The 21,807-nt window shown below is 35.7% G+C and overlaps 1 long non-coding RNA gene across 2 annotated transcripts in view; it reads left to right on the top strand.

Moving 5' to 3' along the window:
* LOC131408595 (uncharacterized) overlaps nucleotides 1-21,807 on the top strand; it is a 161,017-nt gene that overhangs the window by 62,469 nt on the left and 76,741 nt on the right. For both annotated transcript variants that reach the window (XR_009220794.1, XR_009220793.1), the window contains exon 2: nucleotides 19,228-19,363. This is a non-coding gene — a long non-coding RNA (uncharacterized LOC131408595). The remainder of the gene's footprint in view (nucleotides 1-19,227; nucleotides 19,364-21,807) is intronic.

The raw sequence follows: 21,807 nt of genomic DNA on the forward strand, positions 1-21,807 counted from the left end.
GAGAAGTTTGAAAAGGACTGGTTGTTGTTGAGTGCTTGATGCTGTGAAGGATGTCTGCTGTAGGTGTGTGGTGCTCACCATTTGGACATGGCTATTGTAAGTGAAGGGAGTAGGACTGAGAGACAGAATTTCATGACAGGATGTTCTCCTGAAAACTTGGAGCCACTGCTCAAAACTCTGCAATTCACTCACAGTTGAGTGCCAGTCCTTGAAATGGCCTTCATGATCTGCTATCCTGCTTCCTCCCTGAGCTCATCTCCTACCAGTTTATTCTTTACTTACTCCACTTCAGCCACAGGGCCGCTTGTCGCTCTTTGAGCATGCCTAGCATGCTTTCACCTAGGTTCTTTACTCGCTATTCCCTTTGCCTGATATTAGCATGTCTCACTCTCTTTTCTTCAGATGTTTGCTCAATGTTGCCTTTATCAAAAGACATATTCCTGACCACCCATTCCAGTCATCTGTTGCTACATATCAAACTACCCCAAAATATAACGGCTTAAAACAACAGTTTTTATTAGAGCTCACAATTTTGTGGGTCAGGAATTTGGGCAGGGCTTTGCTGGATGAATCTGTTGCAACTGGAGACAGAGGTCATTCAGTGGTATTTAGTTGGTGGATGGGCTTGTAGGGAGGTGTCACTCACACACCTGGCTCTTTGGTAGGGATGAACAGAAGGTTGGCCTCAACTAGGATTGTTTTCCAGGATATTAGTTATCTGTTGCGTGTAACAAACTACCCCAAAACATAGTTGCTTAAAATAACAAACATTATTATCTCATAATTTCTTGGGGTCAAAAATCTAGGTGGAACTTAGCTGAGTCCTCTGATTCAGGGTGTCTCACAAGGCTGCAATCAAGGCATTTTCTGGGGTTGCAGTTATCTCAAGTCTCCGCTGGGGGAGGAACAGCTTCCAAACTCATGCAGCTGTTGACGGGTCTTAAGTCCTTGCTAGTTGTTGGTCAGACATTATCTCCCTGCTACATGGGCCTCTCCATAGGTTGACCACAACATGGCAACTTGCGTTCTCCAGAGTGGGAGATCTGGAAGAGAAAGAGCAAGAAGAAAGGTCAAGCAAGACAGAAGACATAGTTTTTTGGAACCTAACGTTGGATGTGACATCACAACATGGTTGTGGCATTCTCTTTGTTAAAAGCAAGTCACTAGGTCCAGCCCATACTCAAGGGGAGGGAATACACAAAGATGTGAATATTAGGAAGTTGAGCATTGCGAGCCAGTTTAGATACTTCCTACTACAGCCAGAGTGTTTACACATGACATCTCCAGCTTGATGCTCTCAGGGCTCCCAGAAAGAGTGTCCCAGGAGACCTGGGCAATTGTATAAGGATTCTTATGTTCTAGCCTCACAAGTCTCAGAAAATCACTTTCACTGCATCCTATTGGTTAAGTAAGTCATCAAGGCTAGCTCAGGTTCAAGGGTAAGGGAATCAGACTCAACATCTCAATGCAAGGAATGGCAGAGAATCTGCATTCATCCTTCATTTACCACAGTACTCTATATAATATAGCATGCCTCCCCCTACCACATACCACTTAGCTTCCTTATCCCATTTTATTTTTCTCCATAGCATTTGTATTTGTAAAAATTTGTCTATTATCTGTCTCAAACAACTAGGAAGTGAGCTCCCTGAGGTCAGGGAATTTGCCCTTTTTGTTCACTGATATAGCCCCAGAGTTTAGAATGGTACGTGGTACATACTAGCTTTTCAATAAATATTTAGTACAATTATTTGGGCCTATCAAGCCTTACATGATCTGGTCCCTGACTACTTCTCCAGCCATTTCCTCTAGGTCAGTATTCTCTAGCAAGATTGATGTTTTTGTTGTTGTTGTTTCTAAAACACACTAAATTTATTCCTGTCTTGTAGCCTTTGTACCAGCTGTCCCAACTTGTACTCGATTTCCAAATGACTGGATGCTTTTTGTCATTTGGATCTAAGTTTAGTGTGATACTTCAGGAAGGACTTCTATATTAGGTCCCAGATCATTTTCTATTATATCACCTAGTCTTATTTTCTTCATAGCGCTTACAACTAATATTTTCTGGTACATCTGTTTATCTGTCTATTTCATCCCACTTAAAAATAAATTCTGCAAATTCAGGGCCTTGTCTGTCTTATCCAGAACTCTATCCTTTAGCACCTAGAACAGTGTCTGGCTAACTGTAGGCCCACAATATATCTTTGTTGAATAAAATCTATTGATAATCAATGTATGGAAATGCTGGATTTCTTATTCATATTTTTTTCTCATAAAATTTAGCTTAAATTCAATGCCTATAAGTCTTCCTTGTTGGCATCACCTCCTCCCTCTTTTGCTGCTGTGATCATGAAATCACTGAATGTCATTATACCACTTTTCTTAATGACGGTAAAATATCTACTCAAGATGGGCCTAATGACCTGGAAGTAATTGCAAGAGTGTGCAAACAGAGCTGCCAGTTGGCTAACAGGGCTGATATTTGATGTACAGAGCCTTGTCTCCACAGCAATAAATCTGGTTCTGCACTTGATTTTAGACCTATCATGTGAATTGATAATTAAAACTTGAGAGAGCTTGGAAAAAACACCTGGAGACTAAGATCCTTTTAGAAGGTGTATGTGCGAAGTTGTGGAGTAGAATAAAGAGCAATCTTCAGTGTGTGTGTTGTGGGCTACGTTTTGAACCTGGCCAATTTTCAATAGGTGGGGATATCTTCTTGCTTTAAAATCTGTCCATTTGTCTCTCCTCTTTTTTCCTCTGCTACAAGGCCATTTTTTTTTTTTTAAACAATAAAATATCATTCCCTCTATTACCCTGAGGTTTAGGAGAAGGTGATGAGCTCAGCATCAGGGGAAAGTTCTTGCTTCACTGGGTGGGCTGGTCCAAATGACTGTGGAGGTAGTGGCCAGGTAAAGGAAAAGGGGTCAGTGGAATTTAGGAAAGTCTCCTGTCGATTAGTCTCTGAGAATATAGGAGTATGACGATTTCAACCTAGTCTGTTTTAGGCAATTATATCCCCCTCAACTGAACCAGATATCTCCTTAAGCATACACTTCTAGTACCAATATCAACCAGCAAATCATACATGTTGAAAAATAACTGTTTAAAGCACAACTAATTTTCCAAAAAAGAAAAGATTAGATGACAAAATGAATCAGCTAGATCAAAGATGATAGTTCATGAATTCCAGACTCAGGTCACTTGATCTGTCCAGTCATTCCCTTTCTCCAGTGAGAATCACAATTTTGAAAGTATAGAATGTGTAGTGAGATAGCTCTCTGAACTAGGAGCTTGTCTAGTGCTTCTTCTGTACAATGACAGACATACACACACACATATATATATATACACATACACACATACATACGTAGGGAAACTAATAGTCTTTTATGAACATAGTAACCAATATCATAAGATTCATTAATGGGAGATGAACATAGCCCTGAAGCCTAGTGCTACAGATACAAAATTGGCAGCTCCACAGGTGAAAAGGTGTTGACTTAAGTTATATTTTAATAGGTAAATAGTGCTAGAAATCATTGATTTAGAATTGCATTTTGAATTTAGGCTTGTCGTTTGCTAACAATAGCTTTTCATCCTTTTCAAGAAGGTAGTAAATCTTTCACTTTCTTGATACTTCTCATTTCTAACTTCCAATCTTCTGCCTAAATGTTTCTTCAAAGCCCATCTGAAAATTGACAGATTGTAAGGTTGCTCTTAGAAGGCAATGGGATCATGGTAGAGAAATCACTGGAACGAGAGTTGGAAGTCCTATATTCTAGACTCCTCGGATCTGTCTGTTGGTGACTTTTGGCAACTCATTAAAGCAGTCTTCTTTTCTTTCACATTAATGCATTTTAGAAATTATTATGAGGTTAAAAGAAGAGATGTGTGAGAAAGTGTTGTGAAAATATAAGATGCCAAAGGAATATAGGTATTATTATTTGTGTTCATGTGTATTTATTTATGTGTAATGTCTGCTGATAGATATAGCTTACTAGTGCTGTTGGATACACAGAAATAAGACCCTATATAAAAAGGATACATATCCTTTGCATTATGGAATTTACTATATATACAACTAACTGTTCTGTATGACCCAGTATTTTAAGTGTTGTATTCAAGGTTGAAAAAAAAAATGTAGCAAGAGAAGGAGGGCAGATAGATCCAGTCTGTTGGAGTGTGTTGGAAAGTGTTTCCTGAATGAACATGGTAGTAGAGACTTATGTGTAGATTAGGGGAGCAGTGTCAATAATGGCATAATAATAGTCTTTAACCAGATTGTAAATTTCCTGAGGATGGTGTCTAGGTTGTTTCATTGTTGTATTTCAGGGGTCTGAAAGATAGTAGGTGCCTAAGTCATATTTGAGAAGGAATGAATTAGGGTGTAATTAAGAGCAATTAGTATTTTGATGTATCTGAAATGTAGGAAGAGTTGAGAGCTATTTTATAGATGAAGCTAGAAAGGAAGATGGATACAATGGCTTGGATTCTGAAAAATCTTGGCTTCCTTTTCTTCTGTCCTTTTTAATTAAGACATTTTTATAATGCTTATAATGGTGAAATGATAATAATAATACCCACACAACTTATGAGGTAGCTTCTACTTTCCCCATTTTACAAGTGAGTGTAATGAGATTTAGAGAGGTTAAGTATTTTGCCTTAGGCCACAGAGCTGGTAATGGCAGAGCTTTAATTAACAGACAGGGGCAGAGGCTATGGTAATTCTTCCCTATGTGTTACTTTCACTCTGAAGAGCCTTTAGATCTTGTATCTGCGTCTTCTGGATGATCTTACAGGGTTGTCTACTGAGTGAACCATTGTTGTATTAAACATTGAGCACAGAATCCCTCTGAATCACAAAAATGACCACATTTGGAATGTCAGATTCCAACTTAATTTAAGATCCATCACTCCATTTTTAGTTTAAAGACAAAAGAAAAAACGTGTTCCTTGATGTACTCTCTGGACCACCTCATTGCCTTTAACGATCTTACTTTAAAATTCTCACAAAATGAGGAGAAGCAAGATTCTCCAAGAACTGACTAAAATCCCTATTCTTTCATGCCAATAGCTTTTAGAGGAGTAAAGGAAGCATCCCCCCACTCCTATCTTATTGATCATCCACCAAAATAGAATGCCGACATCATCTATGCATCTGTTCATTTCGTAATCAACGTCATCACCTTCATCATAGTCCTAACTAGTGTTTATTTAGGGCTTCACTCTATAACAGGCATCCTGCTAAGCCCTTTAAATGCATTATATGGTTGTCTGTGCACAACAGCCTATGAGGTTACAGATTCTGGGAAGAGGCTGGCACTTACACAAACATCCTCTGTAGGTTAGATTGTAATCCTGAGTTAATTAGTCAAGGATGCAAACTGTTTGTGTAAGAGGGGTGGATGCTGAGAGACAGCAGGACCAGTTTCAGCATATCTTAGCATAGCTTCCCATGTGTCCCAGAGTCCCTAACAGGAGATCACCCAAATCTACTGACAAGATAGAATCTTGCCAGACCTGAGAATATCATCTTAGCTGCACCACCCTCATTTTTGTGTCACCATTCAGAAAGTTGCACAAACAATGTTCCCTTTTGAGGGAATCTTTACAATAATGAGACACTCATGATTCTGAAACCAAACTTAGTAATATTGAATCTATATCCTTATCTGGAAGCAGAAAGTAGATTTATAGCTTCATCCAGTTTTCTTGAACTATATAAATCCATTTCCCTAAAGTCTACTTCGACTCTGGTCTTTTATCTGGGTGATTCTGATACTAAGTTTATATGAGGACCATGAAAACAAATTCATTTTCCCACAGCTAGATATTGTTATTATTCTCACTTTAAGGTGAGGAATTTGAGACTGAGAGATTAGGAAGCATGCATGAGGTCTTACAAGTAGTAATGACAAAGTTTTGGCTTTGAAATCAGCCTGAGCTCTTAACAATTACACTATTTTGTCTAGTTTTTAAAGAAAATAATGCCTAGGCTTATCCTATATTGTTTTGTGAAATTAGCTGTGCTGCTGGTGATGTAATATTTGAGGAGGATGAAATAAATTATATAAAATCACTGTAGGAATTTAGATTTCCTATAAATACAATTGTTGCTCATGTATGAATAAGAAAACAGACTGTGAGAGAATCATTGTAATTCCCTCATCTTTTATTTTAAAAATGCTCTATTTTTACCCATTTTATCTTGAATGGTGTAAAGTATTTGTATTGGTAATATGCGTGACTTATAAAAGGAAAAGATATGGACCTCATTCTTTAATTAGATGATTGTATGCAGCAGATGTGTGTGTCCAATATGTTTAAAAGCAAGGGCATGGAAATAGAAGCAAAAGGGAATGAATCTATAAGACATCTGCAGAAATTCCATAAAAAGTGCCTGAAAAGTTCTTTCTTGCTTTTTCCCCCAATCTGTACATTGCCCATTTTTTAAAGACTACTTTGAGCACAAATTTTGACAAAAGCTTCTCTGACCGTTTCAAACCTCAGTAGTATGGGACTTCTTGCATGAATTCACAATGAGATTAGACCTGTATAATACAAATTATTTTCCATTACATTCCTCAGCATTTACTTGATTCTAAGTTACTGAGGGAGTATAACTCATAGTTCTTATGAGGAATAGTAACCTACATTAAATTATACTTTGTTTTAAGATATATCCTTTTAGATATATTAAGATTTTAAAGACCACTGAAATTTATGATCTAAAAAATGAGGCAAATATGTATTTGTTGGTGTAGAGTTAAAATTTTTTAAATTTTACTTAAAAATATATCTATGTTTTCTTTCTATAGATTTTATTATATTTATCAAAATCAGGGATTAATATATTTTAAGTCCTTATAGTACCTAGTACTACTGCTGAATATATATAGCTTTTTAGGGGAGGAGGGTAAGAGCTTTATTAAGATATAATTTACATACCATACAATTTACTCACTTAAACTATACAATTCACTGGTTTTTAGTATATTCACCGAGTTGTGCAAGCATCACCACCATGTTAGAACATTTTCATTACCCCAAAAAGAAGCCCTATGCCCTTTAGCTATCACTCTTCAATCCCCACACCTCCCCTCATCCCTAGGCAATCACTCAGTTACTTTCTGTCTCTATAGATTGCCTATTCTAGAGATTTCCTAAAAATAGAATCAAATAATATGAGGTCTTTTGTGACTGTATTCTTTCACTTAGCATAATGTTTTCAAGGTTAATCCATGTTGAAGCATGTGTCAGTATTTCATTCCTTTTTATTGCTGAATAATATTTCATTTCATGTATATATCATATTTACATATACCACATATTATACCACATATTAATGAACATTTAGGTTGTTTCTGCATTTTGGCTATTATCAATAATGCTGCATTTGAATATAAGTTTTTGTATGGATGTATATGTTTATTTCTCTTTGGTATAAACCTAGGTGTGAAATTGCTTGGTAAAATAGTAATTCTAGGTTTAACTTTTTGAGGAATTGCCAAACTATTTTCCAAAGCAGCTGCACTATTTTATATTCCTATAAGCAATTTATGAGGCTTTCAATTTCTCTATGTCCTTACAAACTCCTGTTATCTGACTTTTTGGTTCTAGCCATACAAGTGGGTGTGAAGTGGTATTTCATTGTGGTTTTAATTTGCATTTCCCTAATAACTAATGGCATTGAGCATCTTTTCATGTACTCGTTTGTCATTTGTCTATCTTCTTTGGAGAAATGTCCATTCAATCTTTTGCCCATTTTGTCATTGGGTTATTTATCCTTTTGTTATTGAGTTGTAAGAGTTCTTTATATATTCTAGATACAAGTACCTTGTCAGATATACGATACGCAAAAATGTTTTCCTATTCTGTGGGTTGTGTTTTCACTTTCCTAATAGTGTTCTTTGAAGCACTAATATTTTTAATTTTGATGAAGTCAATCTATCTGGTTTTTTTTGTTGTTGTTTGTGCTTAGTGTCATGCCTAAGAAACCTCTACCCAATCCAGAGCTTATTTCTGTACACTGAGTTCTATTCCTTTGATCTGTATGTCTATCCTATGCCAGTACCATACTGTCTTGATTATAGCTGCTTTTTAGTAACTTTTAAAATCAGGAAGTATAAGTCCTCCAACTTTGCTTTTTATTTTCAAGATTTTGGCCATTTTAAGTCTCTTGAGTTCCCATATGAATTTTAGGATCAGCTTGTCAATTTCTACAAAGAAGCTAGTTGAGATTCCATAGAGGTTGCATTGAATCTGTAGATCAGTTTTGAAAGTCTTGCCATCTTAACAATGTTAAGCCTTCGGAACCATGATTGTGGGATGTCTTTCCATTCATTTAGAGCTTCTTTAATTTCTTTCAACAATGTTTTGTAGTTTTCAAAGTATAAGTCTTACACCTCTTTTGTTAAATTTGTTTCTAAGTACCACTTTATTCTTTTTGATGCTATTTTAAGTTGAATTGTTTTCTTAATTTCACTTTTGAATTGTTCATTGCTAGAGTTTAGGAATATGACTGATTTTTTATATTAATCTTGTATCTTATAACCTTGATGAACTCATTTATTAGTTGTAATAGTAAATTCCTTAGAAATTTCTGTGTGCAAGACCATGTCATCTGTGAATAGAGTGTGTTTTATTTCTTCTTTTCCAATCTAGATGCCTTTTATTTCATTTTCTTGTCTTAATGCCCTGGCTACACCTCCCAGTATAATGTTTAATAGAAGTAAAGAGAATAGACATCCTTGTCTTGTTCCTAATCTTTACAGAAAAGCGTACAGTCTTTCATAATTAAGTTGATATTAGCTGTGGGTTTTTCATAGTTGCCCTTTATCATGTTAAGTGAGTTTCCCTCTATTCCTAGATTGTTGAGTATTTTTATCATGAAAAGGTGTTAGATTTTGTCAAATTTTTTTTTCTGCAATTTAGTGATGATTATGTAGCTTTTGGTTTTTACTTTTATTTATTGATATGGTCTGTTACATTAATTGATTTTTGCATATTAAACCAACCTTGCATTCCTGGGATAAATCCCAATAGGTCTTGGTGTATAATCTTTTTTCATGTTGTCGGATTTGGTATGCTGGTAGTCTGTTGAAGATTTGTGTCTGTATTCATAAGAGATATTCATCTGTAGTTATCTTATGATGTCTTTTTGATTGTTTAAATGTTTTGTAGACTTCACCAATAAAATCATCTGCACCTGGGCTTTTCTTTGTGGGTTTTTTTTATTACTAGTTTAATCTCTTTATTTGTCATAGTGTATTCATATTTTCTATTTCCTTTTTACATAGATCATATTTTAGTTAGGTATGGTTTTTTTGTTGTTTTTTTATTATTTTATTGAGGTCATAATGGTTTATAACATTGTGAAATTTCAGGTGTACATTATTATTTATCAGTATTCTGTATAGACTGCATTGTGCTCACCACTAATAGTCTAATTTTTATCTGTCACCATATATATGTGCCGCTTTACCCCTTTTGCCCACCCCTCAATCTCCTTCGCCTCTGGTAACCACTAATTTCTTCTCTTTGTCCCTGTGTTTGTTTATCTTCCACATATGAGTGAAATCATGTGGTGTTTGCCTTTCTCTGTCTGGCTTATTTCGCTTTAGTTAGGTATGTTTTGAGTAAATAAAAACCCATTGAAAAATAGCTTCTCAGGACCCACAAAAGGCTTGCTCTTACGTGTGGAACAGATTAGTATATGTCAATTCTAGTCTTCAATTCTGATCCTTTTTACTATAAATATGTCTGGAGTGTTTTTGTATTCCTTTGGTATCATAACTGGTTTTATCTCTTGTTTTCATTTTGCATTTCAATTACAAATGATTTTCACATTAAAGTATCATTTAATTACATGAATTATTATTCCTCTTTATGGATGAAAACCAACACTCAGAAAGTTTATGTGAATATAGCCAGGGCTTGTTTTTTATCCAGACTGACAATATTTTTTACTTGAATGATTTAGTCCACCTACATTTAATGTGATTATTAATGTCTTTGGGTTCATCTACTACCTTATTTTTTGTTTTCTAACGGCCCTATCTGTTCTTTGTTCTTTTTTTCTCCTTTCTTATATTCTTTAGAAGTAACCAACCATATTTTATTCCATTTTCACCCACCATTAGTTTTTTAGTTATATTTTATTATTTTTTAAAGATTATACTACCATGTTTGAACTATTAAATTCTACCGTAAGTTAATCCTTTTGCCACTACCCGGGCAATGCAAGGATGTTCGAACTCTTCAAATCCGTTTACTCCTCTCCAATATTTTATATAATTGTCGTCTATTTTGGTTCCAATTATATTTATTGTTTTGTAAGTCAATATACATTGAGATTTACCTACATATTTACTTTTCATTGCTCTTTATTACTTACTGAATTTTCATACTTTTATAAAGGATCTTTTGCCTTCTGCTGAAGAACTCCCCTAAATTTTTCTTTTAGTGTGACTCTGCTGACAATAAATTCCTTTTTTTTTCTGATGATATTATTTTCTTCACTTTTGATTTTTAAGGTTGGAGGTTATTTCCTTTCAGTACTTTAAAGATACCAATTTGTGTCTTCTGGCTTCCATCTTTTGTGCTAAATATCTATTCATCACTCTTGTTGTTCTACCTTTGAAAGTAATGTGTATTTTTCCTAGCTATTTTTAAGTTATTCTCTTTATCTTTTGTTACACTCTCATGAACCTAGATGTGTGTATGTGTGTTTTGTTTTTTTATTTTTAAAATTTATACTTCTGGGAGTTTAGAGAAAAACTTCCTAGATCTGTTCATTGATCTATTTCAGCAGATTTGGAAAATTCCTGACCATTATATATTTGAAGATTGCTTCTATCTTACTCAATTCTCTCTTCTTCTTTCAGAAATCTACATATATGCTACACCTTTTTGTACTATCCCATATATCTCAAATTTTTTTTTATGGCTATACCTTATATAATAGCAAAACAAAGCAAATAACTAGCAGTAAACCTATTAAATGATGTATATTTACTCTACACAGAAAATAACAAAACATTATTGAGAGAAATTAAAGACATCAATAAATTGAGGGACATACCATATTAACAGAATAAAAGACTCAGTATTGCAAAGATGTCAAGTCTCACCAAAATAATCTATTTGCAATACAATTTCAGTCAAAATCCCTGCAAGTTATATTTTCTTGTGGAAATTCATAAGTGATTCTTAAATGTATATGGAAATGCAAAGGACTAAAATAGCTGAGGAATTATTGAATGAGAACAAAATTGAAGGGCTTATTCCACAGATATTGAGATTTACAAAGCTACATAATTAAATGGTGTGGTATTGACACAAGGATAGCCAAACAGGATAGAGTACAGAAATAGACTCACATATATAGGATCAATTGATTTATGAAAAAGATGTCACTGCAGTGCATTGAGGGTAAGGGGTAAGGGTGGTCTTTCCAATAAAAGATGCTGGATCATAGTATATCTAAAAGGAAAATAATGATTTTAATCCCTATTGACACCATATAGAAAAATAAATTTGGATTGTTGACCCAATTTGAAAGATAAAACAATAGAGATTCTAGAAGATGGCATAGTTCACTTTGTGAACTTAAGAGAGGCAATGATTTCATAAACAAAACATAAAAAAGCACTAGGCATACAGAAAAAAATTATTGATGAATTGAATTTCTTTAAAATTAAGAACCTCTTAAGGACCCAAGAGTGTGAAAAAGAATGCCACAGGATAGAAATTATTTGCAATCTCACAAGAGAATTGCGTCTAGCATAAAAAAAAAGAGAAAAAGATGAATCAATCAAATAATGGCCAAATGACTTCAACAGACACGTCACAAATGACCAATAAATATGGAAGTGTGCTCAATTTTATTAGTTATCAGGGGAGTGCAAAATAAAATTAGAATACAAAGCCACTACATACCCACCAGACAGATGAAGTGAAAAAGACTGACGATGTCCAGTGCTGTCAAGGGTGTGGAGCAACTGAAACCCTCATAGACTGCTGCTGGATGTGGTTATTTTGGAAAAGTGTGACCAATTCTAGAAATAGGTCTAATCCTATCCGAAATGCATGCAGATGTTCACCAAAAGACATGTATAAAAATGATCATAGAAGCACTATTTGTAACTGCCTCAAACTAGAAAAATCCCCAAAGTTCATCAATAGTAAAATGGATAAATTATGGTATGTTTATAAAATATACTTACGTACAACAATGACAATGAACAAATACCCCTACCTCTGGCAGAATGGATGAATCTCAAACAGAATGTTGTGTGAATGAAGCCAGACACAAAATAGTAAATACTGCATGAGTCTACTTACATAGATTTCAGTAAGATGTAAACTAGTCTTTGGTGCTGGAATTAGAATAGTGGTTATGTTGGGGGAGGAAATAATGGAAAGGAGCACAGGGCAGGCTTTGGCGGTATGAGTAATTTTTTAATTTCTTGATCTGGGAGGTGTTTACATGGGTATGCTCACTTTAAAAAAATTCCTTAAGCTATAATGTTTACGATTTGTGTACTTTTCTGAATCTATTAAATGTCAATAAACATTTAAAATCTATAAGGATTTTAAAAAATGCTCTTGGAGGAAGCTAAAGGAAAAATCTTAATTAAGAATCAAATTGCCTAAATGGCCTAAGATATGATGAGGTTTCCACTTAATAGATGCATTGGTTCAGTGGCCTGTCCATTCCATTATCACGTGCCCTTTCTCAGCCTACCTTGGTGACCCTTGCACAGCTGACTTAATCTTCTTAAGAAGCAGTTTCTTTAAATATAGATTTTACTTCCATATGTAAAGCAACTGTGCTGAACAAAAGAGATGGATTAATTGATGCTTTAAAATCCTATAAAAATGCTAAATCCCAGCAAATGAAATTTACATCTTAAACAATCAATTTTCGCAACCGAATGTATAAGCTCAGGAAGAAACAGCCTGGCAAATTCATCTGTTCTGTATAAATACAATTTTAAACTACCTCCAGTTTTTTCATGCTATGCCATCTGCCGAATGGCTCTTGGAATGGAACTTTAATCTCTAATTGCAAATGCAGGGATTAAAAAGGTTACGTTCAAAATGTGCTGAGAGACCAACTAACAATTCAGAAAGAAAAAAAAAGAAGTCTCTCTCTGCAGGTTTTTCTGGCATACATGTTTTCTGGAAGTGATAACCTGGCAGCAGGTCCTTCACTGTCAGAAGTGGAAAAGGAAAATAGCCTGCTCTGATTGGGGCTGAACTGTCTGGACCTTGTATAAACTCCAAGTGCTTTTGACTATGGGATCAGAGCAAGAATGGACAACTTTACTCTTTCATTTCCTTAGAAATGAAAGTGTTATTTTAGCCGTCAGACAACCAATTAAAATAAAGGAAAAAGAATATACCACACTCTTTGCTTTGGGGACAGCTGGCATAGATTCAGTTAAATGAAGACATAGGAAAAAAATCACAATTGGAAATGGTAAATTCTACATGCAAAAAACCAGAAAATTTTACAAACAAATGACAAACTGATCCCCATGCTTCTAAATTGGGTAGAATTTATGAAAAGATGTCCATTTAATTTTTAGTTTTGATATGTTTAGTATATGGATATAGATATTCTCCTCCCATCTGAACTTTCTCTCTTACTATTTCTTCACCAGGCCGCTGCTCTTGTGTATAATAATATATTAAAATGTGCACATCACACTTCTATCCTCCTCTGTGCCCTTGCACACATGGTATCTCTCACTTAGACTCCCCTCTGGACAGCCAAGTCAAATCTTTTTCTATAATGACTTCGAAAAAGTGGAGGGTCATTATGGAATAAGATTATGTACACTTAGGTTCTCTGTATCATAGAAACTTGAACTTGATTTTATTGTACTTCAGTTGTTTTATATGTGTATATTTTGTCTACTCAACTCCAGATCAAGGACCATGACGTCTTTTATGTTCCCTAATGAAAGAGAGATTATAGGGGACTTAGAAAAGCCTTTAAAAAATCAGCAAATGACCATTTAAAAGTTATAATGCATAAAATTTTTTGTAATATAAAAGATTATTTTAATAATACATGACTTTTTTGAATGAGACACATATATACACACGCACATATTCATACATACATATATATGCTTATATATGTACGTAAACATATATATATATATATGTAAGCAAATTGTCACTCTATAAAGAACTTTTGTAGTGTATGGGAATATTTCCTAACATCTATTTCCCTTTCTTACTCCCTAAAATGACCCAGAAAACCCAATGAAATTAACATTAGATATAGTAAAACAGCTCAAGTGGGAAAATATTGGCAGAAGCTCAGGCTGGAATAGCTGTGGTGAGTCAACAGTAACGTTGCCTCTGATTATTGGCTTTGGTAAGGGCCAATTAATGAAACTTAATCAAAGCTTCTTCTTGGTAAGGAGGGAATAGAGGGAAAATAGACCTCCAAAACATGTGCAGGATAAATATTCCTTTAATGTGTCCTTAGCAACTCAGAATAGCAGCAGACAGTGGGAGACCCAAGGGCTGAATGCTCTGTCCTCAATGATCTGAGCTTTAATCTCGCCCCTCCACAAGAGCTGACTCCAGCTGAGGAATATGATCTCACTTTTGAAATCCAAATATTATTTAAAATTAAATGAAGAGCTCCCCCCAAATCTAATTCAAGGCAAGGAATACAATGTGAAAAAGTAGCTGTGAACTCAATAGCGATGTGGTCCATTACTTTTTTTGGCGGGGGGGGAGGTGAGGAAGATTGGCTCTGAGCTAACATCTGTTGCCAATCCTCCTCTTTTGTTTGAGGAAGATTGTCCCTGAGCTAACATCAGTTCCAGTCTTCCTCTAGTTTGTATGTGGGGCGCCGCCATAGCATGGTTTGATGAGCAGTGTGTAGGTCTGCGCCCGGGATCCGAACCTACAAACCCAGGCTGCTGAAGCAGAGTGCACGAACTTAATCACCACACCACTGGGCTGGCCCTATCTCCACTACTTTTCGATGTGATTTTGTTTTTTGTTAAAAAAAACAAAAAAACTTGCCCCCAATCCTTAACCCTCACTCCCCAAACCTACAAATCTCTCTCCCTCCCAACCCACGTAATTCTGTCATTGTTCATTTGTGAAAGAGAATAAAAAAAATTAAAACAGCCTTTCAAAACTCTATAGTCTCTAATCAAATTAGATGATGACAGAGATGTCACCTAACTTCAATAACAGCCCTTGCTTTCTAAAGTAGCATCATTTCCACATAATACCACAAGTGCTACTGATCACCCAGAGTATCTGCTTGGGCAAGAGAAACTTCTCTGTCCTTGAGATCATGAACTTCCATCTTTCCGCCTCTAAGTTTGCCGTTCTGCCTTTTCTTCTTCTAGCATTTCCTCAGTAGACACGTTACAGAGGTATGTTGCTCTCTTTTTCCAGGTCTGTTTTTCTTGATAGGACTGCATTTTCTCCTTAGAAAACAAAAATATGCCCAGGGAGATCAGCATACTTTTTTCACAGATGAATAAACTCCACACTTTGATGTAGCATTAAGTTAACAAAATAATCATTGCTTCCTAAAATATCTTTTGAGTGTCTTTTGTTAAAGAAATCATTATTTGTGGCACTTGTTAAAGAACAGTAAGAGACTTTATTAAAGACTCCTATGAAAGATGTAGGGACTACTGCAATGGGGTTTTGCAGTAGGGGAAAGAGATGGGCTCCACTCTGAATACGACAAAGAAAAATGCAAATTTATAGCCAAGAAGCAGGGTGGAAAATTACTAAGAACAAACATCAGGATAAGGAAGGATTCTGGCTAAACTGACCTGATAGGATTCTTGCTAAAGGCAAGCCAGGGTGATCAGACATCACCTGGGGGTGGTGGGGGATGAGAAGAGTGATCAGATGTCAGGGGTGTAGGATTCTGGCTAATCTGACTTGACAAGATTCTTGCTAAAATTGAGCTCTTAAGGCCATGCCCAAGGACAGGACCTAGTCAAAAAGAGCTCCGAGGAACCTGATGAGAGTTTGGTCAAGGACAGAGTCTTTGTCACTTATCATCTTGACCCAGGAGGGTATAGACGAATTTGAGCCAGAGTAGAGGGTGAATGGGAAGGAGTAGACGTACAGACTTGAAAATTCCATACCTCCTTTCATGCATGGCAGTCACTTCTTTGTGTGACCTGACATTTTCTGTTTTCCTAAACCAGTTGGCATGAAACCATAAAAGATTTCATGCCTAAATCTATAAAAATTCATGACTCACACAAGCCTATAATCTATATAAGATGTACTGCAACTAAGATTGTTTCTTATTCTGTGATGATTTTATAGTTCTAACAATAAGGAATCATTGACTTACTGCTAAATATCTAATATGTGCAAGTACAGTGTCTTTCGCAGACTGTATATAAACTTTACTATTTATTAATTTTTAACCAAAACTGCTTTATCTTGGGAATACCCAAGAGAGTCAAATGACATATTTTGCAAAAGAAACTTCAAAGATAATCTGTGGAGCAATGCTGGTGGATAGTGCTATTCTCCTCCGAGGAAATCACAAAACTCATTATCGATTGCTAAGACCAAAAGCAAAACAAAACAAAAACAAAATCCGCCCCCCCCAAAGCAAAATAAAACAAAACAAATGCAAAGCTCTTAATGGTAGAAGGCACTATTAAAATAATTGTTTGGGCTTAAAAATTAATGACTCCATCAGGCTGTTATCAAGAAAATACACCCAGAATTTTATTAGCAATATGTTTCCTCTTCATCCGGATTGAATCATTCTTGTTAAAGCTTTGACCTAACTTATATGCCTGAGGTGACATCAGAATGGAACATACTGTCAAAACCAGCTGTCAGCACAGAGAGATGGGGTGTGAAATGGAAGAAATAGCAGAAATATTCTCAGTGCCTATTGAATCCTTTGGAAAAATTTGACTGGGCTACATCATCCTATGCTGTGTAAGTGAAAAGACTTTGTAAAAGCCATGTGCTCCTGTCTTTCATCAGTCTGTTTGACAGAGGAAGAGGAGCTAAGATGCTGAAGGAAAGGCTTCAAAGTGATGGGCGTACGTGGGAGGGAGAGGAGAAGCCTTGAACTTGATGTTTCAGGCAGAGGTGAAGGGAAAATATGAGTGCTGGAGTCAGGAGCAACAGAATATTGAAAGACCATGTTGAAAGTCTATGGCTCAAAGGATGTTTTCCAGGGGCTTTTCATCATTATTAATGAGTGACTGAAATGTGTAAAGGCGTTTGTATAGTTGGTACAAGGGTGAAGATTAAGATTTGGGGAGAAGAGTCATTTATATATAGAGTTTTCAAATCAGCTATACCAGTGAGCTGCCAGCTATCAAGACACTTGTTCTTTGTACAGGAATGGGATCTGTATCTTCTTCAAAGTCCTATTATATTTTCTTCCCAGACCTAAGCATAGATATGTGTACACACACTCCTGGATATTTGGGAGTCTTCATAACTTTAATTGATATGGGGTTGTGATAGTGAATTTACTGATTTCTGAATTGTTGCTGATGTTTCTGTGATACATGTTTCAAATAAGAGTCAGAATTTCTTCCTAAACTCCTTCATTGAAAAATCTCTAGAAAGCTTTAGAGTGTTCTCTTTGGTTTCCCAGCTTGGGATTTGGTCCTATAGTTTTCTCTTTTACAGGAAGAAACTTTTCCACTTTCAGAATGGCTGTCAAATGCCTCCCAGCTGTCCCTAGGAATCAAGAGAAATGCATCTGAACTTAATCTGATTTTCCTGATATCCTTGTTGATACACATCAAAAAGCCTCGGATGAATGTCCGAGGCTTTTTGCACAATCTTTGGTTGTGCAAATATATGCATTTCTTTATTTCCCTAAAGCAAACTTCACAACAGAGTACAGATCTCTTCTTTGGCACTTCAACAATTCTGATGGATAATTTTGAGAGCTACTGTTTTATGAAGAGCATTTGGAGGGGCAAGCCTAGTTTGCAAATGGGGCATTTACCTGAAACGTAATTTAAGATTGGCAGAATACATTTGTTGGTAGTTGAGAGTAAGAAGAACCGACTCTGAGCATATTCACAGAAGGAAATGACTTCTTTCTTGCCTGGAAAACGATATTTTAAAGTCCTCCAACCTCCTTCATTCACCAAAACTTTATCGAATACTTCTCACAGTGTCAGGCACTAGGCTAGACACTGGGGAGAGAAAGTTGAATATGATGCTGTATTTGCCCTCAAGTCACTCATGGATTTGATGGCTGTTTGATGTCTTGTTTCTTGTTCTGAAAAATATGTGAGGGTATCTGCAGAAGAGAAGCAAGAGTGCAATTAAAAAAGAAAAACACTCTAGATTGAAGGGTTTTTGTTTGTTTTTATTGCTTCAGCTACTATATAGGCATCTGGGAATGTAAATGTGAACAGTCAATCACAGAATGATGGGTGGGATTACAAACCACCCTGGTTTTCCCAGGTTATTAAGGGGTTCCTGGGCCATGAGATTTTCAGGCTAAAACTGGGAAATTCATGGGCATAATACCAAGGTTTTCAGAGAAGGGGACATGTTGAACTGCCTAACTCTTCAAATATCTTATTTTTAAGGGAGTATTCAAAAAGAAGTTGACGGTTAGTCATTTCCATTCACAGAATGTCCACTAGACTGGGAGTGTATATAGAGCATAACATTTATTTTCAATAATATGTAGCTAAGTATAAGTCTAGTGATCAATGGTAAGTCCTTCTGGGCAATCCTAGGTGGGAAAATGATTGCAATAGAGTAAGAAGCAAGGCACAGAGGAGGAAAGAACCTTCTAAGGATTACTCTCTTTTGGAGTTTTCCCAATTGGTCCTTTCATAATCATTTATTAATATAGATTCCTGGGCCTACTCCCAAATTAGTCAATCAGATTCTTTGGGAGTAAAGTCCAAGGATCTTTAGTTTTCACAAGCAATGCTCACTAAAGTTGAGGGATAGCTGCTTTATCCTTCTTGTTTTATTTTGTTTAAATAAATCATTCAATTCAACTCTAGGTCTATAGTTCTCATTCTCTCTGAGTTCTTAGGCTCCTAGGCACTTTTAAATAATACTAGATTTTGGGAGTAGGCAAGCTTAAAAGACTCAAAACATTAAATTGTAATTTTGGAAGATACGTTAATCACTTCTTTTTGTCTTGCTTTTAATTTAAACATCCTTAGGAATCATTCTCTTTTCTTGGTTGTTCTTTAGGACACTTCATTTTAGAGGAGAACTGTCCACTGCCTCTACAGCTCGCTTATGCATAATCATGATACGAAGCCCTCTGGGTTCCAGTAAACATGAGCTCGTTGTTGTTGTTGCTTTATCTTTTGGCCCTGACTTCAAGGTACATTTTGCCTCTTTTATATTCTTTGAAGAAAAATGTACTCTGGTCTCTACTGTCACAGAAACACTCAAACTTGTCTAACTATATGAATATTCAAATTATAAAAAATGTAAAATTTATACCTGGATCAAGATTTGACAAAGCAAATATAAAATTTACGCATTAATTAAATTTGGCAGAGATAGGAAATCACTGCCTTAGCCATCAGTAGGAAAGCACCAATAAATCCTTGCCCCCTAAAAATGGATGAAACAGTTGTAATGTTGTTAAAGTAATCAAACAAGGAGGCCATTAGACTGGGGTGGCTCTAATGCCTTGGTAACTTATGTAAGCAAACCAAAACCTAAGCCAGAGTCAATGCACTCAAATCTGAGAAAACGGAACTTCAGAACAACACATCACAAATAGCCAAAATAGGCTTTCCCAAATAAGGCAACTGCTTAAGCTATGGCCAATCAAATAATTTCCTTGCTTTGCTGCCACATCTTCTTTATAAAAACTCCTCCCCTGTTTTTATAAAGCTCCTGTCAGTGGAATGCTCTTAACCACCTTTGGTTTGGTGCTGCCTGATTTGAATGGATGTATGCTCAAGTAAACACTTAAAAATTTTAATGTGCCTCATTTTACTGTTTAACAATGTTTTAGGCCACAAAACTTAGGTGTGCAGGAAAACATAATTTATTTATCCATAATTGAACATAGTTTGTATCTTAAGTGCTGTTGGCAGAAAATATAATCTTGCATTTTGTAGCACACGCATATTTTAATAATCTCAAAATATCATGCCTGCTGAGCTGATTTTGTCATAGAGATGATACAGATTTCCCTATATTTATTCAGTGTTTTTGCAGTTCAGATGTGTTTAGAAATTTCTTAACCTGCAATGAAGTAATACTTTAAAATCCTAATGCTGATGACTAATGAATTCATCTTTCTCTGGCTTAAGCCAGTGATTGTCATAGTGTGGTCCCCAGACAAGCAGCATTAGCATTACCTGGGAACTTGTTAGAAATACAGATTCTCAGGCCTCACCCCAGACCTACTGAATCAGAAATTTAGGTGGAGCTAAAGTTTGAGTACTTCTGGCTTAGGTGTCTTGTGCTATGGTGGTTTCAGCGACTCAATACCAGTGTTTTTCTATCTGAGAGATCCAGCATAAAAGAAATGGAGAAAAGATGACCAAAAATGTGTTGTATATTATTATATAATAATATAATATATTATTATAATATAATAATTTTCTTCTTGTCTTGAATGGTGTGAATATTTTCTGAAATTTTTCATTGGAGTAGGCACAGTGGCCCATCTAAGAGAAAATGTATCCACTCTAAATGTATCTTCTATTCATTAACTTTTGAATGACAGATCTAAGAAAGTTTTAATTTTTATCAAAAGCATTGCAACTTATAAATTTTTTTCCAATGAAACTTTTGGGGTTCAAATTAGCTTAGGGGACAAGAGAAGATAAATTGTTGTTCTAAAAATATTCTAGTGAAGTGTTCTTTCAGACAGTGATAAGGTGCGATACCATCAGCATGCAGTGAACAAACCCAGATAAATGATTTATCATTTCCAAAACGGTGCGGGTAGAGGGAATACTGGCTTGTGGGAGATTGACCTTGAATTCTATCTCTTATTTTCAAAGGGATTTCTATATTCCATTCCATTGACAACTGTGAGCTGCACCTCAGTGAACTCTTTAAAAAGAATATCAATAAAGATGCTTTGCTTTGCATTTGTAAGCCACACGGAAGCCGCTCTTCTGTTATCTCTCACCTTCCAACTCTTCTAACTATTCTTGGCATCAGCAACAAAGCTAAGGCAGCTGATACAAATCAAAGAAGCAATTAAATGGAAGAGTTTCTTTTCCCTCTCGTCCTTACTGGATATTTTAGACATAGTGGAAATAACCTCTTGGGTACTGAGGTAAAGCAAGATGTTTCTTGGAAATCCTATGCTCCAAATCCTTAACTGATACTCAGAAACCCAGAGTTACATGGAATTTTTTGAAAGCATAATAAGAGTAAAATTATGGTCTTTTTCTTTCCTGGAGATAGAGAGATAGATAGTGATGTACCACATATAAACATAAAACACGCTTTAAAATAAAATCTAAAGATATACAAGATTTAATATGCTAGTTTATTGTACTGCTTGACAATGGTATACCAATAAGAGTAATGAAATAGCTATCCACACAAAATAATACATATGCAGGTATATTTTTTCCACATAATTTCAAGTCAATGAAGAAATCTCCCTGAAATTGAAATTAAGAGTCTTCACTCTAAGGAAACCTGTGCAGTTGGAGTGATTACCCATTTATGGGTGATCATACTCAAGCTCAGAGAAGTTCAACAAGTTGACCAAAGTCTACAGTCTGTACTTGGTGGGTGTCAAGACTCACATTCAGGTCTGCATATCTCCAAATGTCACATTCTTTC

The sequence above is a fragment of the Diceros bicornis genome, chromosome 1 (assembly GCF_020826845.1).
Source record: "Diceros bicornis minor isolate mBicDic1 chromosome 1, mDicBic1.mat.cur, whole genome shotgun sequence".
Lineage (NCBI taxonomy): Eukaryota > Metazoa > Chordata > Mammalia > Perissodactyla > Rhinocerotidae > Diceros > Diceros bicornis.